The 20,508-nt window shown below is 40.2% G+C and overlaps 1 protein-coding gene across 4 annotated transcripts in view; it reads right to left on the reverse strand.

Annotated features, from left to right (window-relative positions):
* The window catches only part of SRBD1 (S1 RNA binding domain 1), a 181,309-nt gene that overhangs the window by 69,872 nt on the left and 90,929 nt on the right, over positions 1-20,508 (reverse strand). The gene's annotated exons all lie outside the window — the stretch shown is intronic.

Genomic DNA, 20,508 nt, shown 5'->3' on the forward strand with positions numbered 1-20,508 from the left:
TAAATCCTAATCATTATCATTTAACAGATCAGCCGCCCGTCAGCCAGGCATGTACCCAGGCTGGGAAGGCAAACGCAACGGGGCTTGTCAGAGGTGAGGAGCGGCGCATTCCAGGTATCTGCCAGGTACATACTGGGTATTTGCTCGAATAAAGTGTGTCGGTGCAGTAGTTATTCAGAGAACGATGGACAGCATCTTGTATGTCTTGCACAGGCATTTCTTAGTTATGAGCAGAGAACTACAGTCATGATGGTAACAGTTCAAGTTCCTTCGTAGTTCTGTTAACTATTTAGGTGCTAGCATCTACCTTATACAGTTACTGCATATACAGACAATATGGCGTCTCTTGTTCAGAATGTGACATTATCCGATCTTCATTACGGATCTGAGATTTGGCTATTTGCCGAGGTTGATCTTCAAATGACAATGGGTGATTACCGCTCGTGCAAGAATAGGCTGCATGTATTATTTGTTTAGTGGAACAATGGGCAAATGAGGTATAATGTGTACATAGCAACTGCATTCAAATCTGCTCTATTCTAAACAAGAGCCAGTATTAAATGTAATATGTGAGGAATAAACTTTACACGCGGCTGCAAAAAACCTTTGCTTTTTCTAAGCACTAAATACTGCCATTTCAGAACATCTGTAAATACCATTTTTTCTAGAACCTAAATGATGTGTTCTACATGCGAAGCCAAAGTTTCTAAATATAAATTGTAATAACCTGCAGGACTTTTTGTTTCCCCCAATGGAAATGTATATATGCAACTTAAAAAACCAAGTAGTTGTTCCAAGATGACCTTAGTGGGAATATAATAAATAATATACACTTAATTGCCTATCCATATTCTGTCAAAGCTCTGTAAAGCTTAAAGCTGTAAAGTTCAAATGACTGAAGCACTACTTCATGTTTCATACTGCACAATGTGTTAGAGGCAAGAAAATACAGAGGGCCATCTAATCCATTGGTGGGCAACAGGCGGAAAGAGGGTCGCTGCGGCCACTCAACCACTGGCCAACCCTGCAGCCCGCTCTCTTTTAAGTTCAGAGGGAGTAAATATATTGCTTATTGTAGACTTTTCCCAACCTCTCAGGTCTCTAATGACAGGGCTAAGCACTAGTTTCCAGTTTAAGGAGAGGTGATGGACAGTTCATCAGTGTACTGGCACGTAAAAGCGGACTGCACGGGCCGCTGAGAAGCTCCTACCCCTGGCTGCAATGTCCCTTCTGAATGTGCACTCTATACACATATATACACACAGATCTGATCATCTGCAGCTCTTTTGAGGGCTGTGGGGCCGCAGCTAAATTGTGTTGCCTAAAAAGAGGGAGTAGAAGAGCACACTTTTCTGCTACAGGATCCGTTGGATCACAGGAGGTCTGAAACGCCTCTAGGAAGAAAGAAGCACCCACCCCTATAGCGAACCTTATTCTACCCAGTATGGACTGATATTCAAGACCACAGGACTTTTCCCATATAACCCTTTACGAAGCATAATTTAGGTGTTAGCGCATGTAAGATTTTTTTCCCCCCCAATTTGCTGTTGCCTACCACTGATGTTGAAGCTAGTCCCTCAAGAGCTGGTATACCAAATAACTGAAGACCTACAGATATAAAAGAATATCAACAAGCATGAGGACAAAATCCTGCCAGAAACACAAATCTTTCTACCCTGAGCACATCCTTGCCTTCCTTTGTGGTAACACTAAGCGTGAAGTATTAGCACTGTCTTATTATTGTGTGCTGCGAACGGGTTGAATTTGCCAAGATCGCCATAATTATCAATATGCTTGTCATTTTCATACCACTGGCAAAGTTTGCCCATCTGGTGAACTCCTAGTATAGTCAAAAAAGTTAAATTTTTGGCTGCTTCAAGACCAGCTACCAAAAATCTGTTGGTTTAAGTGAAGATATTCCCATAGACCAAGTGCAGTCTTTGAGAGCATCCCACAGGCCAGCTGGTTACACAATTCGCGACGCGTTTCATATAACTGGTATACTTCATCAGGCCTGTTATACGAAAGGCGTCGCAAATTGTGTAACCAGCTTACCTTAATCTTGGTGGCTGGCATACACTCAAGTGTGTTCATTCCGCTCGTGATTACTCAAACGGACAGGAATCCACGGACGGCTATAGGGGGCTTCTTTTCCACGCATGCGCACTTCGTCACACACCACGCCGATACACACGGCGGTGAGACTGCCGCGAGTGCTACAAGGCCAGCCCCAGCGCGCGGGACTGTTACCTGTAAGGAATTGGATTCGCCCCCCCCCCCACCTGATCTACAGTGGAGCCTAACAGATGAGGATATCGTTCAGACATGGAGATGAATTAAGTTTTAATTATATGTAAGTTTTTACATTATTGTTGTTATATTACATTATCATACCCCTACCTTGGTGCGCACCAGTGCTTTTTTTCTTGGTTTTCCTTGATTGTATTTGAGTTGCAGTCATTGTAATGGCGTTAGGTGATGTTTAATAACCACCCACTTACTGGAAAGGCAATAATAATAAGAAAATGTTTTACCTAGGATACCTCATTCGCTGTGTATGCTCTCAAATATCCATATGGCCGTCTGTCAGACAGACAACAAGAACAGCTAAGCAGAGGATTTATGAACATACAGTAGTAAAAACATACTTCTGGCGAAGGAGTCGCTGGTGGCATAACATTTAAAAATGATGGACATAATCTATCTCAATTTAGGCTTTTTGTATTAGAACAGGTTGCAGGCGCTATGAGGGGTGGAAATAGAAACATTTTGCAATGAGAGGCTTGTTGGACCTTGCGATTGGGACCTGTTGCCCCATCAGGCATGAATAATCATTATTTTACATACTTACTTGGCTAATCTGGTTAGAACCCTTTTTTGTCCTGTAAACATGGGGGGGCTACGGATAGTAGGAAGAAGCCCCTTTTATCAGGTAAGCTTAACCCATTTGTTGATGATTCTCAATAATATATGTAGATCGCTTTGGACATCTCATAATAGGGAGACCAGTCCAGAAGGATGGAATATTGACTTGCAAATCGGTAACCTTTAGGATCTACAGATAGTAGATGTAAGCCCACTATAGTAGGGAAGCTTTGCTCATTGGTTTACCATAACAAGGATTCTATATTATAAATACAGAATCTCTCAGGGGATACCAGAATGTCTATAAATCAGCCCATTTGGGTGAATATAGGCTGTACGCTCTCTGCAAGCTTTAAGAAGAGAATAAAATCTACAATATAGAAGCTTGCACCTGTGATTATTGTATACATGTTTATATTTTGAATTAATTCAGGCTTTCTAGTATGACCCATGTATTAAAGGTGGGTGTTAGATAATTTTGGGGGGAGTAAAACTTAAAATGTAGTATTGATATTTTGTATTGGGAGTATCAATATTGCCGTTCTAGTAATATTTGTGTGGCTTTAGATGTATGGTTAAAAGTTATCACGTATATCATTTTATTTCTTGAAATTCGTATATTGCTTAAGCATGCACTTAGATTTGACAAAACATCAATAAAAAGGTTATACTGTACATGTCATAAAATATATTATACTTTATTGTTCTTGACCATGAGCCATATTATATTTAGGGAAGGTCTGACACTTAAGCCTTTGCGTTTTAGGAGTTCGTGTATATATTAAGTGTGCATCATTTCTTCTTGATTATATATCTTTTCTCGTCCTGTCCTGTTCTGACACAAAGTTTTATTCATGCACATATTTATTAGCTTGTTTGCACAGTACATGTATGGTTAAAAGGAATATTGCACAATACATGTATGGTTACGTTGGAACATTGAGTTGGATGGAAGTAGTTTTTAATGATATAGATATATATATATATATATATATATATATATATATATATATATATCATAATTATTAGATTAGACATTTGTGTGCCAGTTTATTATTGTGTCCAAATGTTGTAACGCTAATACTCATAAATATTCATGAGCTATGTCAGTACTAGTAATGGCGTTACAAAGAGGGGGAGGGCCATTCTGTGTTGCACATCTAGGATATTTAAACTCAATTGTTGGTATATGAATACTACTACATTTGACGAAGGGGCCTTAGTGCCGCAAAACATTGTGCTTTCTTTCTGCAATAAAAAGTTTTTTAATGATGTCAGTTTGACTGAAAAGTTTTGTTTCCGAGTTCAACAAGGACACCATTGCTTTAGTCTATAGTTATTTGAATCCTTTGGGTTCCCTTGAGATGTAGCTCCTAAGTCAAAGGGTCTGGCACTCCAGGGGCCCCATGATATAGTGGCTATGTCAAAGTTCCTGCTCGTTTTTCTAGTGTAGATCGCATTCTGTGCTCCTGTGGATCTATCAGTAACTGGAAAGGAAGGAGGACGACTCCTCCCCTTCTGTTCGGTCATCTGCTCCGGGAAAGCGGTCCTGTGATCGCGAGTACCGGAGGGGCTGTGGCACTCTGGCACTTAAAGGGTTAGTAAAAACATACATGAAAAATACAAGCATACCTAGATGCAGAAAATATAGAGTTGCCATCAAACGCGGGTAATAGCCAGATATCATGATTCAAAACCAAGAGAAATGTAGTATGCATAGAACACGAGGGGTGTTTACAGACATTACAAGACAGTAATCCTTCCAAGCAAAATGACAATTCAATAAGGGATACAGTTATGTTGTCAATACAGTACATTTTCTGCAGGCAATATCCATTTCATATGGGACATAAGTGGTCTCCTCACTAGTCACTTAATCTTCATTTGCACCATAAATACCAAGTCAATTCAAATCTACAGCAGCCAGGATGAAAGTATTTATGGCAGGCTGTAGATTTGAAATCAATAAAGGCACCGTTCCATTTAGCACACAAAGAAACATGTTGGAAACAACCTTGCATAGCAATTGGTTCCGTTCCTTTTTTATTTAACAATCCTTGAAGCAAACATTTCCTTTTTTAGTTTCTCGGATTCGTCACAAACGGTATACCTTTTAATGGACCAACAAGAGAGTTCTTTATGAATGTAATAGTGTGCATAGAGTTTTTACAGGCGGAAAGGTCATTTTTATTAGAGTAACTCACCGGTCACTTTTACAATAACACAAGACACTTTGAAATCTTGAAAAAGACAAAGTACTGCATCTGTGAAGAACTCAATTGTTGTTCTATTGACCGTTTCCCCCACCCACCGTATCTACATCTCAGGGTACTACCTTGCAATACATTGGTTTGATGAAAAGTAAGTTTCCCTTTGGCCTGCCCATATAATGGAGGGGGAAATGGAGAACATTGCAACATTCACATTACACACAAGGGTAAGAGATAAAGAAAGGGAAACACAGACTATACGATCTATAAAATAGTGATTGTAACATATTTGTTTATGGTAATGAACCATAATTACCTACCTCCGCAAGCTATATTTCATCAGGAGGTCTTAGAAAAGTTGTACTTGGAATAATGAAATGATGATCTTGAAGAAGACACACACACAAAATACTACACAGAGGGCAGAAAGCCTGCAAAATTATGTGGGGTTCAATAGTTGTTCAAGCCTTTTTCATTGGTAGTGAATAGACTACTGCAAACAATGGAGAGACATGCTCAAATTAAACCACCAAGAAATTGCACTGCAGTACAGACTATTTAAATGCATTGCAACTATCGAAGAACATATGAATTGTTTTAAACTTTACCAGATGTAGCGCAAGATGATTTTAGATTAGGTTAATATAGAGTGTTTGGATGATTTTAGATTAGCATGTTTGGAAGCGGAATAGGGAATGTGCACCTCCTCCAAAAGTAGCACCAGCATATATACGGGTAATCTTGCCAGTTTCCTTAAATTTTGTACAGTATATTGTAGCGAGTATCCCCCCTATTCTATAACTCATGGTATTTACCAATACGAGAGGCTTTCAACAAAGTAGATCTTCATAGTTTATGTCTGGATGGTAAAATAAGGTACCTAGATCAGGTTAGTATGCGAACATGGTAAATGGAAATTTGTAAGAGGTCTTCTTTCCCATAGCTACCCCACTTTGTGTAATGTTACCATGTGTTAAACAGAACCTAGTACAGGTAAAGTGCCTGCCCCTCTCCGCTAGCTTATCCAGATTGGTTCTCAAACAATGACAGCAATGGAAAAGCATTGAAGAAACACCCGATTAGCATGCAACCCTTCGTTCACAGTCCCCACAAAAAAATGTAACTTATTTCCACAGAAACAACCCAATGTAAAACTAAGAATGTTGCTTCTTTTTAGATTCAGAGTCAACTACCATCAGCTTTGCTAGAGTCCTGAAAACGATCTACTGTTTCCATATGTGCATGGCAGATTTGACATTACCATTATACATTGGGATGTTTATTAGACTTACTTATTTATATGAATACACGGACATGAACAAACAAAAATGAAGGTACCGTCCACTGCACTTAAGATAAGTGTTTGTACTTAACATTTCACAGTACGTATTTTTCTTTATCTTGGTTTCACATAAAACTTCCAATGAAATTAATCAGGTATAATGCTGATTTTAGTTTGTTGCTTTTTGGATTTTTTTAAGTTCAATGCTCGGTCAGGAGAGATTTTCCACAGCTTTTATTGTTGGTTTAACATACAGTGACAATGGCAGCTTCAAGACAAGTCTTGAAGAAAAATCCAAACTAGTGTCATACGATCTGTTCTATTCTATAATATACAATCTGAAGTTAAAGCCATTTAAATGTCTTTATCCCCAGAACACAATAGGATAATCTCTCCAAAGTCTGCAATTTGCAGTCAAATGTTCTCCTGCTTGCCGGTTACTGACATGTAGTTGCAAAGACAATTCTGTTAAAAGGCTGATTTGGAGATTCCTAAAAACATGCTAACCCCCCATCGACAGTAAAACCAAGGAAGTGGGATTTCTCACAAACAGATTAACTATGCCTATATTAATCTAAGGAATGTTTCAAGAAAACGGTTTTGGCAACACGTGAATTTATGTCGAAAATGACAAATTGTTTTCAAGGAAATGTTCGCCACGGTTCTGGTTCCATTGGAATATCTGTTTCTTTAATCGAAACTGAAGTGGAATAAGCACGTCTCAGAGGATGCTCCTTCATCAGGATCATCACATCAGAGCATCCCAAAGGATGATGAACAATAGTCACCGGCTTAAAATACTTTCTTAATTGAAACTATAATGAAGCAAAAGGCATTGCACATATCTGAACAATATACTTTCATGTATTCATCTATTATTACTAATGTTGCTATGTACAAAGTTTAACAGATTGTCAGAGAATCGGTTTTCCATTTTCAAAGCCAAGAATAACAGAGGCTCACATAGAAATAAAGCATTGGCTGCCATCATTGAATCCTTTGTGACTTCACTACAGTTTGTTCATAACCGAGCTTCATTCTGGTTCAGAGAGATAGCTTTGAAAGCAAATAATCACATACAGTCAAACACCAATGGTTACAAAATGGACCCCGCTAGGCTCTTCCAGATTGGAATGACATGCAGAGTACTACTGTATAATAGAAGCATAGGAACACTGACATGGATGGCAGATAAGAATCACTTGGCCAACCTTCATTTCAAACTCACCAAAAGTGATGTGGTTGTTTTTAGTGTTTTTAGTTTCATGTGTAAGCAGGCCCCTCGAGCAGCAAGAATGGCAATTAAACTAAATACCTGGCTTCATTTTCACTAGGGGTCTGCCAAGTTTATGGGACGGCTCAATACAACATCGTTTTGCTCACAAATACTGAAGCAATAACGGACTGAGGACATTACTGTACAGGTCCAAAAGCAGCAATTCCTCCCTATGTTCTACTTTTAGACAACTTTCAAATAAACAGAATGAAAAAATAAAAGGTAACACAAATGTATGCATTTTTGTACAGTATAAAACCATGAATAGCAAACTTAGCATACAAGTTTACAAAACAATACCTTCAGCCAATTACACGGATTACAACAACCTGAAAACTCTGCCAGTCATACAATATTTGTAGCATTTGACATTCCTGCTCAAGAAGGAATACAGCGTAAGCAGCAAAACTTGACAAATCCTATGGATTTTTTATTTTTTATTTATTTTTTAATGAATCAGTTCTAATAGTATTAGATACTATGGTCTGCATTTCTTTTTAAACTGATAATGCAATTTTCTATTATTTTTTTAATGTACTGATAATCTTTTGGTTGCTAAAGCTAAAGCAACCATTTAGAAAGTCACGTCCACTTCCTCTTTTGAAATAGGCTGTGATACACACCTTTTCGAGCTCTGCCCTTTGGCAACATAGTATCACAAACAGATCTGTTGCCGTCATCCAAACAGCACTGTCTTACTCTGGAAGTTGTAACGATGTTTTACACTGAGTAATACAGTATTACATATCGAAAAGTCAAGAGACTAAAAAATCCCATGCTAGTGCTGCACAGCTTAAGCAGAATTCCAGCATCACTGATCACAATGTAATGTCCATATATTCAATGATTTGGAAGTAATGAAGGATAGGTACAGGTGAGAGGGGAGTCAATTTTATATGTGTAACAGGGTATGTCCCATAATACCGCTCTTTCCCCCATAAGGCATCTGTTATGTAAGCCCCTAGTACGTTCAGGGCAGTAACAGGTTAATCTATGGGCCAATGACCCCCTTATGCTCCACTTGTAAGGGAAGGAAGTAAGGTGGTGACTCATGGCCCGTGTAAGCCTATAAGGGATAGGTACAGTTCATGAGCCCGCCCCTTCTAGAGACTTCCAAGTGGGAGTATCACATTTAGGAGTCTTGCTCTGAAGCTGAAGGAGAGAGCATGGGCTGTGAGTCTCTCCCATTGCGCGGATGAGCTGGCCACCCCAGGCTTATGCCTGGGGACCATCAAGACTAAATACCTAAATACCTAAATACTATTGGGGTATGCACCCTCCAGAAGTCTGGGACATCTGAGATCATACTGTGCTGTATGAAGAGCTGCTGCAGTGATGCCAAATAAAGACCCATGTTCAATATACCTCTGCCTGGGTGTCAGTTACTGGGCAGGAGGGGTAAAGGGTGTTGTGGTGGGAACTGATGTACTGAAACCCGGGAGCCCACTACAGCTGGAGGCGCTGTACCATGAAATGAAACTCTTGCAAGGGATCGTAAGCCTGTCCTGTTGCCTCTTACCATCGCGGCTACTCAGTTCTCCTGAACCAACAGGTATGTCTCAGCACCATACACACACAGACCATGCAGTAGACTGAAGAATCTCCCAGTGGAGGGGGGAAACAGGGCTACATATGTAAATCTGGTGACAGTGTGCCCTCTGATGTACTATATAAGGAGTCCAGCAATGATCCAGAAAAAATGAGGGTATACAGCAAACACTGAGTATTGAAAGGGAAGGAGGGGAATATATAAGCAAATTGGGTTGCAGTCCAGTGAAGACTCAGGGTGGCCCGAGCAATCACTCCCGCAATAAATCACAGCCAGTGATATCCCCAACCAGATAGAACAAAGTCAATGAATTAATACATAATTGCCACAATGGCCATAAGCTACTCTCTTCACCCGACCTGGAAGCGTATACCTCTGGGAACGTGCAATCTCCACAATGCAATAGAAGATAGAAAACCTGGGGAACAGGAACACGGAAAGCACTGATGCAATAGAGGACTACCTTTGTGCAACTCAATGTTGCTAGTGGTTCTGTTTTGTGAATAATTTACAGGTCATCAACTTTTCCTTTCTGGACCCCCGTTTTTGCTATTGGAATAGTGTTACAAATCAGCTGCAGCATTTCAGACTCCAGCACAAAGTTAGACGGCGGCCATTTCGTTGGGCACACAATCAGGAGTTTTACAGATTTGTAAAAGGAGCACTAAACGACTGCCAGCTTAGGTAAGAATGTAGAATTATACATTGTCACAAGCTTAACATATAAAAATAAGAGGGAACAAAAAGGGGGTGAAGTAGTATTGCTGCTTTAAGTCAATCACTGTTCAAAAATGGAAAAAATACAGTACTTAATTTTCTTAAACTGAGAATTGGGTTTTATGAAACAAGAACTAATACCAAGTATTCAGGTTTTTGCAGTATCCAAATTGGAAATCTATTTCCAATTAAAAATGAGACTAAAAACTAAAAAATTGTTCAACTTACCATTTAAGCCTTTATGCAATACAGTTGGAAGGAATCAGGGAACACGTCCGTTGCGACATGTTCCCTCCTTACCTGTCTCCGCACAGACCTCCGCTGGCACCAGCGCGTGCGCACGCGCAGCTCTTCTAACGCTGCCACGGAGTGTAGCTCCGCCCCTCGGATGCGCCGCGCTTCTCTCACGCCCGGCGCGCTCATGTTACGTCATGCACCGCTACCCAGCTGCGAGGCAACTAATCGGATGCCACTTGTCTCCTGCAGCCTATCACGACTCTCGCTTGGGCCGCGCCTCCTGTTCTATTGGCCCACGCCAGTACTTATACCCTGCTCATGCTCAGTCATTGCTGAGCATAACTAGTTGTAGCTTTGTGCTCCTGCATCTGTTGTGCCTTGCTCTTGTCTCACTCTCTCTTGCAGTTTTTGGATTCTACGTGTACCGACTCGGCTTGACTACTGAACCCCTCTGGATATCGACCCCGGCTTACCCTCGACTACGTGTACCTCTCAAATCCCAGACCATGGCTTAACGGACTTTCACTATTCTGACCTATCCATCCCAAGACCTTGGCAAGTAACTGGACTAACCCGCTCTCTCCAAACCAGACCCGGCTACGTTGACAATCCGCCTGTCAGACACATTTCCGCTGCTGTGGATGCGTGGTTCTATACTTCCCCACCTCAGTACCGGGGTCCTGTCTTGCTCGTGGGTAGCGCAAGCGTTACAACAGCAGCTTGTGTCTTTCCCCTATATACACACACACACACACACACACACAGTGTTAGGGAAAATAGAGAAGTTGCGCCAAAAAGGAATATCCTACTGTTCAATATGTCACTTCAGTCCTTTCCACAATGCAGTTCCGCTGCCCGAGTCTCTCAGAGGTGATTCACCAGCCTCTGTGTAAATATATGGTTGAAAAAGGGGGAAGGGTCCTCAGGCGCGTTGTTACACGCCGTGGACACACACACAGTGGTAGACAGGAAGGTGATACCAGATCTTTTGATTCCACACATTTATTACATATTTTGGGAAGACACCCGTTCTTCCTATCAGTGGGGACTTGTTATGTAGGCAGAGAGGATATCCTACCTGGAACCCCTCATAGCTACGGTGTTGTATTATTGCCTAAGCTTCACGCAGAGGGATTAAAGCCGACAAAAAAAATCCATACAATACTGTTTATTACTCACAAAATAAAGGGAACATTTCCTATAGAGAAAGCATCATGTACTGCCATGTAAGTACAATAGCCATGGAAATTACAATAGCAGTATGTACAAAAGGAGGGGAAAATACACAAATTCTTCAGTTACATTCCTGCTGTGTACAGAGCTTTCTCCCAAATGTACGCAAATAGGGACAGTACCCTTTAAATTAGGATCCCCAAAAGAAGGTATGGAGTCCTGAGTATTTAAGGGAACCGGAATACGGCATGCCACAGAGGGTCTCTGGCAAGAGGGCCCCCGGGTGTTGTTGAATCAGCTCTAACTGTGGAGCTGCACTAATATTCCTCATCAGTCTGTATGGAAGTGGCAGTGCCCAAACAGGCCAAAGGTATTGGGTCACGTAAGAAAAGCACTCTTTGGTGATTCAGGTTATGAAGCATTAACTCTTTCATTTTTGGGATTTGGACAAAAAAAAGTTGGGGGTTTTTTTGGACAAAAAAAATGGTAGGAGTACCTCCAGATTTAAATGAAACCTCAATACTAAATTACACAGGAAGGGATGTAATATCCTCTGTACTGCTATATCCATAAACTGCAGATAAGACTCTTATGGAGGTAACTATGACCAGGAATGCAACCTTGTAATAAAGTACTGTAAATCCAATGGACAGCTGATAAGTCTGCTATGTTAGCATGGCAGACTCATCAGCACTTTTGGTGCCAGTAGTAGACCTGAAGTTTGTAATGGTTATGTAAATGCTGGTTTTATCATAGTGTGCCTACATGAACCTGGTGTTGTGCCAATGGAGTGCCATCAATTTGTCCCAGTAATGCCCCCAATGCCGAAATCTGTACGTTTAAGGAACTTTTGCTGAGCCCTTTTTCCATCCCGGATTGAAGAAAATCCATACTTGCATATAAAAAAAAACAATACATATAAACCCTTACTTTGGGGCTGGTCTCAGGTGTCAAGCCTCTGGCTGGCAGCCGGACAAAGCAGTTGGGCCCGACTCCCAGTTAGCGAGTAGGAAGGCCTGCAGCTGTGGGAGAACCGGGGCCCGGCGGCAACAAGAGGTCGGGCCCAACTGCTTTGTAAAGCTACCGGGCCCCGGACACTTGTCCCGGCTCTCCCCCCCCTGTTGGTGGCCCTGTCAAGGTCTATTTGACTTTCCTTACAAGATAAAAATGCTCCCCAAGCTGTAAACGGTCTTCTTGATTTTTAAAGCAGCAGGTTATGCTGCCAATTTTTTTTTTTAAAGAGATTTATAATTGCCTCTTATCAATGTGGGGTTTTTTTTCTTTGTTTTTTTTAAATTAAAAAAAAAATGTATCCAATGCTCTGTTATCTGGAGATAAAAGCATTTTAAACATGAAGTGTCCATCCAGGAAGTTAAAATGTAGGTTTTTTTTATTAAAGAGCAAGACATGTTCAGGGGGTAAAATACGAACATTACACTAATTAAATGCAGATATGCTACGGGACTGCATTGCTGCTTTAAACTAAGTTTGCCACCTACACTGAGTAGTCTTTACCTGGATGCCAGACTGGTCCACGAGAGAAGATGTGGAGAGGGGAATAGGACACCAGGGTCTCCTTGGTGATACCAGAACTAGCATTGCTCTGACTATTTTTCTGGATTCAATTTATTAGAATTGTTTTTTTGGCAGAAAACCTGAAGTCCTGCTCTGAAACAATATAATACTGCTCTTATCTCTAGCAGATGTATCGGCAAGCTGTCAAATGCTGAGAAGTCAACTTGAGCCAAACACAGTGTGTGCAGGAGTCCCCAGCTAGTCTGACTTGTATCTGTAAAAACGTAGATCCAGTCTCTTTGCTGAAAGAGTTGACCGCCGTTACCACCAGGTTACGAAATGTTTTACTTCTCATGAAAGAGGAATATTCTGTCTGGGATCGTTCATATTTTCAGGTTTACAAAAATGTTTTACTTGTTTTTAATGTTGATAATATACAGACTGTTTATGACAACCCATCCTTCGATGAACCCATCCTCTCTTCTATATTCGTTTTAGATATACATCTGATTATCTGATGGTTAATGCACGGTCATTCCCATATATGGACTTTGATAATGGGATTTTTGTAAAATATTGTGCACTTTGGTACACCGCTACTACTCCTTGGGTGTATGGAAATTAATTTTTCTATTGGGTTATGTTTTCATACTGCAAGCCACAGGTAGAGTCGATGCAACTGGCATATAGGATTTTTTAAAGATATTCTTTAAGACTACAGCTGCTAAGAAACCTCCACTGCTTCTTGCATTCATTCCCTTCTTTATTGACTCAATTTCCGTGTTCTGTATTAGAGATGTGCACCTCCGGGTTTTGGTTTTGCTACTAAAATTTGTTTTGATTTACGAGGAAAAAAATATTTAAAAAAAAATCATAACCTCATGTAATCCCAAGCGGTTATTTGCTTGGTATTTAAGTATTGGTTATGGTTAAAAGGGGACCGTTCAAAAGTACAATTTTATATTGTGTATGTCATATTGGAGATGGAGTGCATGAAGGATGTGGTTTTCAAGTGAGACAGGACAAAAACACATAGTGGAGACTATGCAATCAAATCATGTTGGAGATGGTATGTATGAAGGTGCTGTTCACTTTGTAGTGTTCAGCACTTCCTGTGTAATGCATTAAAAAACTTGTTTAGCAGCAAAAGACAAACATGCTGGGTAGAAAATGGTACCTAATTTTACAAAAGAATTCATGAAGCGCCCAGCCAAAATATTAGATGAGATCCGTCTATTTCTGGTACACCTAATGAAGATGTCATTGGAGTCCCAGAATAAATGACAAATTAAAGTCTATCCTCAGATACAAGTATGTTATGTTGGAGAATAAGTGCATGAAGGATGGTGTTTCAAGTAAGACAAGAGAAGATGACTACTACAGTATTCAGAGATGGAGACTACTAGGATCATTCAATCAAATCAAGTATGTTATATTGATGATGGAGTGCATAAAGGATGCTGTTCACTTTGTGGCCTTGTACACCTGCTCTTTCACACAACAAATTCTTGTTGAGGATAAATATGCTGGGTAGAAAAGGTCATGCTTAGTTTAAGACATGAAAAGACTACTACAGTAGTTGGAAATTGAAACTACTATGGTCATTCAATCAAATTAGATTGTATTGGGGATGGAGTGCATAAAGGATGTTGTTACCTTTTTGGCCTTGACCACTTGCCCTTTCACTAGACCCCGCTACCGTGAAGGCAGTCACAAACCAACATTACATACAATCATGTTTTTATGTTTTCATAGGGGGAGGGAATTAATAACAGGAGTATGTCCTTGAGTCTTCCTTCCCTCCAACTCGTGTCAAAGATGAAAAAGTTTAGACCTACAAAACAGGACAAGTCTATCACTGTACCCACATGGGTGATACATCTGTGGCTCACAATGTTGTATGAGTGCTAGCCTGTTTGGGCCCCAATAAAACAGCAAAAAATAAAATAAAATACTAAAATTAAATGATGCCACTGGCAAGTTGGAAACTGGCACCAATAATAAGGGTAGGGATGGTGGGTGCCAATAGTGGAAATGATATGCCGTGGGCAGGATGGAAGTCATTCAGTTTGCATCAGCTAAGCTTGTACATCTCAGTCTCCAGCTCTCACCTGCTGTTGTAGCAAGTCACAAAACACTTATGTACAATCATGTATACATTTTCCACAGGGGGGGGGAGGGGAGGGAAGAGGGAGAAGGAATATATCTATGAGCCTCCCTCCCTTGTCACCGAAGAAACATGATATGCCATGGGCAAGATTGCACTGGATCAGTTGGGTCAGTTCAGGTCGCAGTTTGGTCTCGAGTTCTCACTTCGCATTCGATTAATTTGAGTAGACACTGCTGCTGATTTGTACATACAGGCATACCCCGGTTTAAGGACACTCACTTTAAGTACACTCGCGAGTAAGTACATCTCGCTCAATAGGCAAACGCCAGCTCACGCATGCGCCAGTCAGCACGTCCTGAACAGCAATACCGGCTCCCTACCTGTACCGAAGGTGTGCGCAAGCGGGGAGACTATAAAGCCTGTTACAAATGCCTTATTTACATTAGTTATGCATGTATATGATGATTGCAGTACAGTACATGCATCAATAAGTGGGAAAAAGGTAGTGCTTCACTTTAAGTACATTTTCGCTTTACATACATGCTCCGGTCCCATTGCGTACGTTAATGCGGGGTATGCCTGTATATAATATTTTCCTGGTGTAGTGGGGGGAAATAAAACACTCACGCCCTTTTGTCCCAAATAAAAGTTAGATCATACATACAGCACAAGCCTGGCACTGCACCCACATTGATAATACATATCGTGCTCACAAACCTGTACTGACTTATTTGGGCACCCAATGAAATTATGACAGCCACCACCACCACTACACCACCAAGATTGCCATTGCAACCCTCCTCTTGTCAATAATTTGATGAGCGAGAAAAGCACCATTGGGTTTCAATGAATTAAACGAACTCAAATAACCAAATACAGAAGTCTTTTGGCTAATATAGTCTCCAAACGTCCCCAATTGAATTTATTAGCATGCATTTCAATCTTTCAATTTATAAATAAGTTGCATCTTGGTATTTTGAGCAAGTCTGTTTTTGCCAATTGTGTGGATGCACTTTATGTTGTAATATGTTTATATGTAGTAGATTGCGGTTTGTATGATTGTATAAATGTGTCGTTTTGTACCGATGCAGTCTTATTAGCCATGTTGATGAACATGAAGGGCTAAGATTTACAGATTGGATCCCATTCCAAGAGACGGGTTGTAGGATCTTATATATACACATCTGCCCTGAGATCCTTAGACCAACCCCCTGACGAAGCGAATGTGATGCGAAACACGTTCAGGTTTTTTTGGTCATCACATTGTGATGTCAAATGCCTGGCGCTCTTACGAGGACGCTGCTATTTCCAAACTAGCAGGGCTGGTTTAGCTTGGCCTCTATTGGCGAGTACTGGTAAAGGTTGGACTTCTTTTTTAGAAAGGTATACAGAGATATAGGAAATAAGTAAACATGGGAAGGATGTTGATCAAGAGAGCAATCCAATTGCCAATTCTTGGAGTACGGAAGGAATTTATTTTCCTCTTATGAAATATCATTGGATGATATGACACTGGGGTTTTTTGTTTGCCTCTCTCTGGATCAATAAGTAAGTATAGATACAGGACAAAGTATCTGTTGTCTAAATTTAGCATAGGTCAAACTTGATGGACGCATGTCTTTTTTCAACCTCATCTACTATGTAACTATTCGTGGAGTCCCAATTTTCATCTGGCTACCTTACCTGTGCAGCAAACATCTATGTTTCCTTGGTGTGGAGAGAGGACCTCTATAGAGTGACATACCCGATTGTCAATGTACGTTTTTAACTTGTGTTTTTACCATATAAAGAGAATTTGTATCGATACATTTTTTTATGCGCTTTGTGTGTTTATTGAGAATTAAATTGGCCAAACAATACCGTTTTAACTGAAGTTTGAGAATACATGGGCAATTTGCTGACAAGCTCCACAAATCAAGTGTTTCAAAATTGTTTTATCCCGTGGTTCATTCCATGAAATTAATTTTGTTCAATTAAGTTTAGTCGTTCATCCCACAACGCGGTATAAAATACAGCCTTTTCCTAGTATACAACTAATAGACATTCATTTTCGCCGTGAAAATAATGTTCACTGAGTTCATCTGTGTGTTTACACACGTCCATCTCAACTACACGACTCAAATGGTGTATGCCCTCTGAGTGTGATTATTATACTGGTGACGATGATCCTTTTCATGTTGACTATGTTCAAACATGCTGTAGTTCATATTGATTACCAGCTTCTCAATATAATTTTTTTACGCTACAGTAGCCTACTGAACAGTCACGGACAAGGTTGCCTGCAGTGCTAAATATTCTTTTAGAGTACACACTTAAAAGAGGACAGCTTAAGTAAATCATAGCCAGTCTATATAAAGGGCTCCAAATAGTTATGTTTTCCTCCCAGCATATAAATGGGCTAATTCCCACCATATTTGATCATTAAAATCATCTTCTGACATTCTAGAAAGTAGGTTTTAGTCTTCGCAGCAGGATCTTTGGACATGTACTTTTATTTCTTCTTCTGTAGCACGATTTGACTATTACACCAGGGTTATATGTGAGTTGTTTTTGTCCTTGTTGCTGACTGGCACAAATAAATACTTTTACTAACAGAAGACGACACAGTAGTAGAAGGAGAACAAAGTATATGTGACTTTAGAGCTGACACATTGGCAACAAGATTTGCAGAAGTTTACATCTGTGTGTGGTGGAAGGAAAGAAGGCAAGATTGGCTTAAACCAAAGTTCAAGAATGGATAATAAAATGTACTGCTCTGATCTTTATGGTCTGGAAACCCTAGTGTCCTGATTAAGCACAGAAATTAGGTGCTTAATAAGCCAAGGTATCTAGAACCATAATTTTTCAGATCGTCGTTGTAGAGGTAAAAAGTTAAAAAAAAAATCATTAATTCTTTCACTACTGAGGAAAAGGCGATGAAATGTTCATTTTCACAGGAAAAATTCTGCAGATTAGGTGCCTTTAATGAGTTGTTCAATTCAAATAGAGAAATTCCAAGTCAGGAAATGCATTTTTGCAACAACAACAACAAAATGCAGTTAATGAGTTTTACCTCTACAATGACAATATAGTCCTCCTGCTTTTCTTTGAACTTTTATGTGTGGCATGACCTGACCTGACTGAGGCTAAAAAATTGTAATTCATAGACAAGGGATTTTCCAGTATGCTGGAGAAAGAGAACTCCCTCCTCTCTATCTCATGGGATGCTGTGTAGCTGGTGACAACTTTGTGCTGTTCCTGAAGTCGCTGAAGCATGTAGAGTATTGAATTTGACCTTGTTTACAACCTCTTGTCTCAGTTGATGGTGTAGCAGGTTCTACTTTCTGCTGAAAATTCTGAGATTTTAAGTGTGACAGCCAGCATCTTCTGTACAGATGGATCATGTTTCAGAAAATAAAGTAAAAATAGTCATCTCCGTACTCCAATACAAATTCAGGAATAAAGATATTCAAAGAAAATTTTTATAGCAATAGTTGCTATTAAAAAGTTTATTCTTTGAAGATTTAGATTCCCGAATTCGTATTCGAGCACAGAGGAGATTACGTTTTTTAATTTTTTAGTTAGTGTGAAGCATTGCTTTCCAGATCCTCTCCGTTCCAGCGCCATGGAAGAAATGTCAAAAGTTGAATATTGCAAACGGGTGAGTGCAGTGCAACCTGCATATTTTCAGAAAATTCTGAACAAATTGATAGTGGGTGCAAAACAAGGAATGTTGTCTCCAAGGCATAGTAGACATACATAGTTTGCTCCATTACCTGAAATTATGAAGCCTTAGAAAACGCCAAGAGGGGTCAGCCATTTTACAATGATATTCAGCGCGAAACGCGTTAGAGCTTCTCTACTGTTCCCCGATTTTTATTGTGTCGCCATGATGGAATAAATTACTTTTTTTCGCGATCCAGCTTCCATCTTTAGCAGTGCACCACCTTGCTCTTCCCCTGTGGGAATACATCCGGTTACAATGATATTCGGTTTAGCCAAGAGTTTGACACTGTTATGCTTCTAAATATAAAGTCAGCAATACATAAAGCAGCTTGTCTGTGAATGACTTCTTTAAACCTGTGGTAGCAGAGGAGGCGGCTGCTGCTGCTTGAAATTGATACCCAGTGGGCTATCCCGGTCATGTAGTCCATAGTTTGACCAGTACCAGTTGTATCTGGAATAGTTTTTCTAGAAAAAGGATTGGTAGATTTGGTCTAAATAATCCACGAAAATCCAGGGCACGGATTTGGACTGGTTCGCCCATCTCTAGGGTTAGGGTATAACAGACATGATAATGCGCTGGTCAAGGACATGGGTGGCTTTTCTCTGCCTAATTATTATACTACTATACAAGTCCGTACAATAAAATTAAAAAAATGTAAATATATATTTCTTTATCATTGCCCCTCTCTTTGCCTCTGTACTAAACCCCTGCACACAGTCCCACCATCACTTACCCTGCCTGGTGAAGGAGCATTCTCCAACCAACATCTCTGCCAGTTTGCTCATTTGGCAACTACAGAACACGCCAACCCTCCCGTGCTGCTAGACTGGTCAGATTAAATGATGCATCGCATAAAAGGTCTTGTTAATAAAGCGGACAGAATAGCTGGACTACAGAATTTTTGTCTTAAAGTTGAATCCACCTTCTGTTCCATCAGATTACTGAAGGTTGAACCATCCCCTACCAGATTGGTAATTTGTTTGGATGCCCCGGTGACCACCTTTTAACTCTGTAACTAATTTAGAGAAGACGTAAATTTTATTAAATCGTGTCAACTACGGAACTCCCTTTTCTGGCACATCTGACAGATGTATGTTAAAGTTTCTTGATACACCTTGTTGTACCAGAGAGGGTATCACTTCTAGAGGACTTTTCTGATCTCGCTTTTCTCCTCTGAGTCCGTATCCAAATTAGATTCTCAATCTTCAAAAACAGCAGAGTAGACTCCTCCTCTTTACTGGTACTAAAAGCCTTCGTGTGTGAAGGCAGCGGTTTCTGATGTCACGGATCCAAAGGTCTTCTTCAGTAACGACATGAAGCAATCCATAAACTGCCTAACTAGAGTCTTTATTTTGTCCCTTCTTGCTATGTGATTTACAGCTATGGGACATGTAGCTATCAGGAAGTTAATCTCTGCAATCCATACATTGAAGGTGCTTTATTTTAGTGAAATACTTTCTCTTCATACCAGAGTATGATTCAGTAGGCTTAGCGTCTTCTTACCCTCTATAAATGTTCTGCTACCACAGGCATGGTTGCACGAGACCTAGGATCCCGTATTAGACATAACAATATCTATTTTAAGGGAACACTGTCACTCCTCTCTGTACTTAAATAATCCTTGGTCTACCCTGGGTCTGAAAGGCGACAAAAATAAAATGGCAGTGGGAAGAAATTACCATCATTGGACAAAGATGAACTAGCAAAAGACCAAGATGACAACCAAAAGTAACATGGAGAAGAGAGACTTGCAACTGCAGTACCTGGAAAATAATTGTAAAGGTCGTCATCAAGTAGTGGATATGAAATGGCTGGAGACGATGAGGACAAGTATGTATTGTACAGAAACAAAGAAATGCATTGCCTAG

Source organism: Ascaphus truei, chromosome 4 (genome assembly GCF_040206685.1).
Source record: "Ascaphus truei isolate aAscTru1 chromosome 4, aAscTru1.hap1, whole genome shotgun sequence".
Classification (NCBI taxonomy): domain Eukaryota; kingdom Metazoa; phylum Chordata; class Amphibia; order Anura; family Ascaphidae; genus Ascaphus; species Ascaphus truei.